Source organism: Pinus tabuliformis, chromosome Q, assembly GCF_031772625.1.
Source record: "Pinus tabuliformis cultivar Carrire ecotype Pingquan chromosome Q, CPIR1, whole genome shotgun sequence".
NCBI classification, from domain to species: Eukaryota; Viridiplantae; Streptophyta; class Pinopsida; order Pinales; family Pinaceae; genus Pinus; species Pinus tabuliformis.
The window spans coordinates 5452989-5460643 of NC_142296.1; the positions used below are offsets into that span (position 1 = coordinate 5452989).

General features: G+C 38.5%; 1 pseudogene; it reads left to right on the forward strand.

The window, feature by feature from the left end:
* Positions 1-6421: 6421 nt before the first annotated feature.
* Positions 6422-7360, forward strand: LOC149217997 (uncharacterized; annotated as a pseudogene).
* The last annotated feature ends 295 nt before the right edge of the window (positions 7361-7655 follow it).

The window sequence follows — 7655 nt, forward strand, 5'->3', positions numbered from 1 at the left end:
TCTAATTGCTTTAAGATATACTATATGATTATTCTACTCTTGTCTCTATTTAATGCCTAACAGATCCACACTTCAACAATCATTTAGTCGCCATTTTCTTGTGCATAAGTTATGCTTTGATGGAGGATCGAGGCTAGGCTTAGAATAGTCTTATAATTCTAGGAATTTAGTGATTTCTTCAAGGTATAGCCATTATTGCTCAAGAGAGGCCCAGACTTAGTGCTTAGAAATTACCAATTGAGTTGGACGAAGATTCTCAACTTTATGAATTATATGTTAAAAATTGCAATCTCTTCTCAAGACAGTCATCTTAATTCTATAGACACATGTATTAATGTACATATCTTTTACTTCTAAGCAGATGTCAATAATCCCAAGTACAAAACTTACTTCGAAAATTATGTTAAGGTTTCTTGTTGTTGTTTCAAAACGCACCGTCGATACTTGATTTTAATATTCATTTCTTGAATTGTTTGATAGACGGCTTCCCTAAAGACTTTCACCTGCAAGATAGTCTCAAGACAGCGAAACTATAGCCCATATTAGGTGTAGAATGTGAGGCCTTCAAAGACAACAGGGAAAGTTATGCAGATATTCTGACAACTAGCTCTTGGGATAATCTATTTGGTGAGGAGTTTGTCGAGAAGTTGGGGGCATTTATTTTGAAACTTCACAGAAAAAGGTCAAATACATCAAGCAGATGAAGAAGCAATATATCCCATAGGCTATCTTTAGCCTCGTGGACGTTAAAAATAATTTCTTTCTTTCACATGTTTTGGCTTCACCACACGACCTTGTTATAGTACCGTCATAAATACCATGGTGGTAAAGGCGTTATTGGAATGGAATATTTCCTTAATCGCCATCATGGTCATAGCTGCACTCATGGCCTAGTTCGTCAAATCCCAAGAACTGAGTGTGACTTGGGCCCCACTCACAGTCATGCCTCCACTTTGATCCATGCCTAAGATCATAGGATGTACAAATGCCATCGCGAATGTGTCACTGTATGCCGACACCCAAGCTTGTTGTAATGTCTTTGCGACTGTCATCATAAACAATGTAGTGACATGCCATTGCCAGTTCCTCAGCACTCATAATCTACCAAATTTATCTATCATCCAAACACACGTTTTCGCCCTTCTCGTGGCCTATAATGTCACCACTCCGTCTCTTGTAACCCAGTGCTCAGGGATCGATGTCCCTCTCACTCTAACATTGGGCATGTCTGTTACTCCCATTTCTCCAAGTTCAAATCCCATCCCCATAACTGCTTCTCTTACAACTCTTTCTTCACATGTCCATCCACAGAGAAAGTTGTGATACTTAGATCTGAGTAGAGGAGGAGAACATTGTGGTTTTAATGGAAGATAAAGAACAACGAGAGGGCGCACCAAAGATATAGGAAGCAGTGCCCATGCCCAAGCCAAAACAGGGCGTTGAAATCCATTCATCTAAGTACCGTCGACGCGCTTCACAAGCCTCCTGTCAGGGTTCCTTTATTATGCTAGTCATAATACTAGATGTCGTTACGCTGGTGTTTAGGCTCATATACCATCCTGACAAACCATACTTCTACGTAGTAGGTGTCGTCATCTACCAGCTCATTGTCACCAATGGCTCTGTGAACAACAACATGCAGTTCACCGTCATTACCACCAATCCCAACAGGCAACTCACCCTACACTACGATAGGCTTATGGTCTTCATGCATTACCGGGGCAATGTGATCATCTTGGTGACTCTGATGCTCAACATGTACGAGGGCCACCGGAGCTTCATGGTGTTGTCCCCCATGGTTGGTGGGAACTTCGTTCCAATATTCCCCGATGTGGTTGTTGGAATTTGATAACTAATTGTGTAAATATGTGTAAAAATTGTATTTACTGCCAAGTTGGTTTTATACCGAAACAACAGTTATGTAACGGAGGAGGCTCTTATAAAATGATGAATGCCCGAACTATTGTAATTAAGGAGAATCATTGTTGATTTAATAGAAAATCCAATCCCTTGCCCCGTGGATGTTTCCTTGACACCCTGTCAAGGTTTTACCACGTAAACATTGTGTTTTACTTGTGAAATTTATTTTTGGTTTCCATTCAGTTTTTCATTTCTTTCTTGCTTTATCAACTGCTCCAACAAACAATTGGTATTAGAGCCATCATATTACCTTGTCCACAGTTGTGAAGGGGAAAAGGAGATACCAGTTCAAATTAAGGGAGCAGCAGAAGATTACGGGAGTTAAACGCAGTAGAACCGTCATTTTCTGACTACTGGAGGTGAGTTGAAAGGTTGTCACTTTCTCTATTTGAAGTTAAACGCAACAGAACCATCATTTTCTGACTTCTGGAGGTGAGTTGAAAGGTTGTCGCTTTCTTTGTTTGAAGTTAAACACAGCAGAACCATCATTTTCTGACTGCTGGAGGTGAGTTGAAAGGTTGACGCTTTCATTGTTTGAAGTTTGTAACGGAGGAGAATTTCCGTTGTGAACCGCTTTGCCAAGAGAGAAAGCGTCGCTACTGGAGGAAGAGAAACCCGCAGCCGAAGAGAAGTTTGACGTTGTTGTAGAGAAGTCTGACGTTGCTGTTAGAGGAAGGGAACCCGCTGCGTTTAATGAAGGCAAAAAGAGTCGTTGTTTCATAAAGAGGCCTTCGAAAAAAAAAAACAGGTAATTTTTTTTTTCACCAGAAATATGATTTCTGTTGAGCGTTGGTGAATTTGAGAAAAAAATAAAATAAAAAAATAAAATAAAAATAGGCTTTAAAGTTTTTTAGGGCAATTTCAAGAAATTTTTTAAAGAATCTGTGGAGGAAGCTTGAAAAGAAATTCTAGAAATAGGGTTTAAAGTTTCTGGAAAAATTTTCCTTTGTTTTTTGGGGCAATTTCAAGAAATTTTTTAAAGAATCTGTGGAGGAAGCTTGAAAAGAAATTCTGGAAATTAATTAAGAGAATTTTGGAAATTTCTTAAGAGTTAAAAAAAAGGGCAACAAAATTAGATTTTGTGTAGAAAATCAAATCAGAAAGAAATTTTGATTTGTGTAGAAAATCAAAATCAGAAAGAAATTTTGAAAACCCTAGCTGGAAGAAGGAAAATCAGAATATTTTAGCTGAAAAAGTGAAACCCTAGGAGGAAAGAAATGGCCAAGATGATGAATGCAAAGTTCGAGGTGGAGAAATTCACCGGCAAGAACAACTTTGCTCTATGGAAACTGAAAGTTAGGGATTTTCTAGTGCAACAAGGGTTGCACAAAGCATTAGATAGGGCAAATAAGAAACCTGCTAGCATGACAGATTCAGACTGGGAGGACTTGGATGCCCAAGCTCTCAGTACCATCAGGTTATGCCTAGCGGATGAAGTTCTCTTCAACATTGTTGAAGAGAGTACAGCTGCAGGTTTATGGGAAAAACTGGAAAAACTATATATGACAAAATCGTTAACCAATAGAATTTATTTGAAAAGACAATTGTACAGTCTACGGATGAAGGAGGGTACAAAAGTTGCAGAACATTTAAATATTTTTAATACACTTATATGCCAATTATCAGATATGGAAGTTAAAATTCAGGAAGAAGACAAAGCTATAACCTTGTTGTGTTCTCTTCCCGAGTCGTGGGACCACTTCATAACTTCAATCAGTTTGAGCACTGTTGATTCTTTGAAATTTGAATCAGTTGTGGGAGCTCTCTTGTCTGAAGAAGTATGAAGGAAATCTAGTATTGAAACAGTTGCACCAAAAGCCATGATAGCCAGAGGATGGTCAAAGGAAAGAGGAGAAAAAACAAGGGGATCTTCCAGATCAAAATCAAAGGGAAAGAAGTGTAAGGCAAAATGTTGGCATTGCAATAAAATTGGACACCTTAAGAAAGATTGTTGGAAACGACAAGAGTCGGATAACCCAAAGAAGGAAGCAAATCAGGTTGATTCAGGTATGATAGACGATGTTTTATCTATTGAAGAATTATGTATGATGAATGAAACTTTACTTGTATGTAATGTCTCTCAGGGTTTTGAAAGTTGGCTGTTAGACTCTGGTGCTTCTCGTCACATGTGTCCACACAAAAATTGGTTTACTTCATATGAAGATGTAAATGGTAGTTATGTGTTTATGGGTAATAATGTATCATGCCAGACTGTTGGGATGGGAAATATCAAGATTAAAATGTATGATAACACAGTTAGAACATTAACTAGTGTTAGACATGTACATGAACTAAAGAAAATTTTGATTTCTTTGAGAGTGTTGGATTCGGATGGTTATAAGTTTACAGGTCAGAATGGAGTGTTGAAAGTCTCTAAAGGCGCCCTAGTTGTTATGAAAGTAGAAAAGGTCGGAAATCTTTACAGACTCAAAGGAAGTACTCAAGTCAGTGAAGTAGCGATTGTGTCAGAGAAAGAAGAAGAAGGTACTCGCCTATGGCATCAGCGATTGGGTCACATGAGCGAGAAAGGTCTTCAAGTACTGATGAAACGTAAATTACTTCCTATTTTGAAATCCTTGAAGTTGGATTTCTGTAAACATTGTGTGTATGGAAAACAGTGTAAACAGAGGTTTAAAACTGGAAGTCATAATAGTAAAGAAATTTTGGATTATATTCATTCTGATCTGTGGGGACCATCTCCTGTTGTATCATATGGAGGTGCTTTATATTTTTTAACGTTTATTGATGATTTCTCCTAGAAAGTTTGGGTCTTTGTGCTGAAAAATAAAGCTGATGTATTCAATGTCTTTAAACAATTTAAAGCAATGGTAGAAAAAAGAACAGGCAAATCAATTAAATGTTTAAGAACTTACAATGGTGGTGAATTTACTTCTCTAGAATTTGAACAATACTGTAAGGATGAAGGAATTGTTAGACACAAAACTATTGTTCTATATAGTACTTGAAAAGTTCTATATGAACAATGTGAAACCTGTTAATGTTCCATTGGCTTCCCATTTTAAGCTTTCTTCAGTTTTGAGTCCTAGAATTGATGAAGAAAAGTAGTATATGTCTCATGTACCATATGCAAATGTTGTAGGCAACTTAATGTATGCGATGGTTTCTACAAGACCTGACATTTCACATGCAGTTGGAGTTGTCAGAAGGTTCATGGAAAATCCAGGTGAAGAACATTGGCGAGCAGTGAAATGGGTGCTTTGATATCTAAGAGGCGCAAGTGACCATTGCATCATCTTTAATGGTAATGAAGGATCAGTGTGCGGATATGTACATGTTGATTATGCAAGTGATTTGGACAAAAGGAGATATAATACCGGTTATGTCTTTACTCTTGTAGGTGGAGCAATTAGTTGGATGTCAAAGCTTCAAGAAACAATTGCGTTGTCCACTACCAAAGCATAATATATAGCTGCTTCAGATGCCAGTAAAGAAGCAATCTGGTTAAAGGGTCTACTTGATGAGATTGGAAGGACGCAGGAGAGAGTGAATGTACTCTGTGACATTCAAAGTGCTATTCACTTGGCTACAAATCCAGCATATCACAGCAAGACCAAGCACATTGATGTAAGGTATCATTTTTCTAGGACATGTGATCAATGGCGGAAAAGTAGCTCTCAAGAAGGTCCATACACGAGAGAATTGTGCAGACATATTCACGAAGCTAGTTACAGTAGAGAAGATGCGATGGTGTTTAGCTTCTCTTGGCTTGCAGAACAGATGATGAATGGGCATGGGCAAAGGATTACGAAAATTGTTGTCAAGGTGGAGTTTATTGGAATTTGACAACTAATTGTGTAAATATGTGTAAAAATTGTATTTACTGCCAAGTTGGTATTATACTGAAACAATAGTTATGTAACAGAGGAGACTCTTATAAAATCATGAATGCCTGAACTATTGTAATTAAGGAGAATCATTGTTGATTTAATAGAAAATCCAATCCCTTGCCCCGTGGATGTTTCCTTGACACCCTGTCAAGGTTTTACCACCTAAACATTGTGTTTTACTTGTGAAATTTATTTTTGGTTTCCATTCAATTTTTCATTTATTTCTTGCTTTATCAACTACTCCAACCAACAGTTGCTAGAGGCCTACTCACGGATCATAACTACAGTTTGATTGAGGTGAGGTCGAAGATAAGGGGTCAGATCTAGTGGACCATGGGCTTATGGAGATCAAGTCACTATTACTTAGCTGAAAAATATGATCTTTTGTTGTCGATGAAACCTGCACACCTCTCCTTTGACGAGATTGGTGCCCCCAACAAAGAGGCGAAGGAATACATGGCCATCAAGCACACAGTGTTATTTGCCTCAACCATCATAAACAAGGTGTTGACAAGGCCCTTAATAAAGCTATTCAACATGGTGGTCACTAAGGATCTCATCATAAAAGAGGGGCAGGTGTATGGCATAATGTGACCAACTGGGTCTTCATGTCCTTAAACCACAATAAACAATTGTGCATGGACCCCAACGTTATGGATTCTAAGGTCATGGTCAACACTTGTGGCGATGACGACCCCAACGTTATGGAGTCTAAGGTCGTGGTCAGCACTTGTGGCGATGATGGACCCTTCAACACCACCAGTGCCAAGAGGCTCAAGGGCATTGGCATGATCGACAAGGTGCCCGACATGAAGGCACTAGACATGAATATGGTCGAGTCTGCCATTGTTTGAATCACTAGGGAGATTGTGCTTGACATGATTGTAACTAGCATGGAGTTCATCAAAGTGATAATAATGCAGTCCCCACACTTTGAATGCACCAAGTTATCACACCACACTAGTGACAAATTGCTCAACTACTCCATGCCTATGGAGCAGCCTATCATACAAGAATTATATGACCAAGGGTTGGCTTACACCCAAGCCATCATTGTAGGTATTTTAGGTACATGCAAATCCCAGAGATTTGTAGTCAAACAGGATGCCTCGGCTTCGAACACAAACCAACTCCAATCCCCACCGAATAAATTCAGATATAATACCTCAGTTGTAAAATGATAAATCAACATTTCCTCCAAAAAGACAAAGATATGTCAGAGCAATATTTTGGCTTCTACTTCTCAACACTGCAATCTATATGGTGCATAATTGGTTACAAAGTTTGCCAATTAGATGTCTCTATCCTTATCACGACTTTCTTAAATGGTACCATCTCATTACAACTGCTTTTTGTCATGTTAAATGGAGCCACCTTTCCGACAAATTATTTTCTTATGCATTCTTGGAAAATTGGTTGAAGAGGAGGGAGAAGCTTTTGCACAAGATGGAGCAAATTGTGGTTCATGGCTCATTATTTCTAGAACAATAGTGTATGTCAAAACTTTTTATTATGATTTTCTAGCAGCTAGGGGTGTTTATGGTGATAAGGTTGTCTTTGCTTACTATCTTGAAGCATATTTTTTATTGTGACAAAGTACCCCTCCTAATGCCAAGGCAATGTCATGGTGGGCCTATAAACTCACAACCATGGGACTAAAAAATGTGAAACTTGATTACTTGGAGGAAGTCTTTGCAACATCTCATTGGATGGTGAGAATCTACAAAGATAAGCCACCAGATCTCCATCAAATAGATCGACAAGCGATCTCGAGGTTCATTACATGGTATCTCTATCCTCGAACCCTCGTTCATCATGGTTATGGGTCAACCACAAAAAACCCTTTTCCAACTAAGTCCATTTGCTCGGTCACACACTGTCCACCTC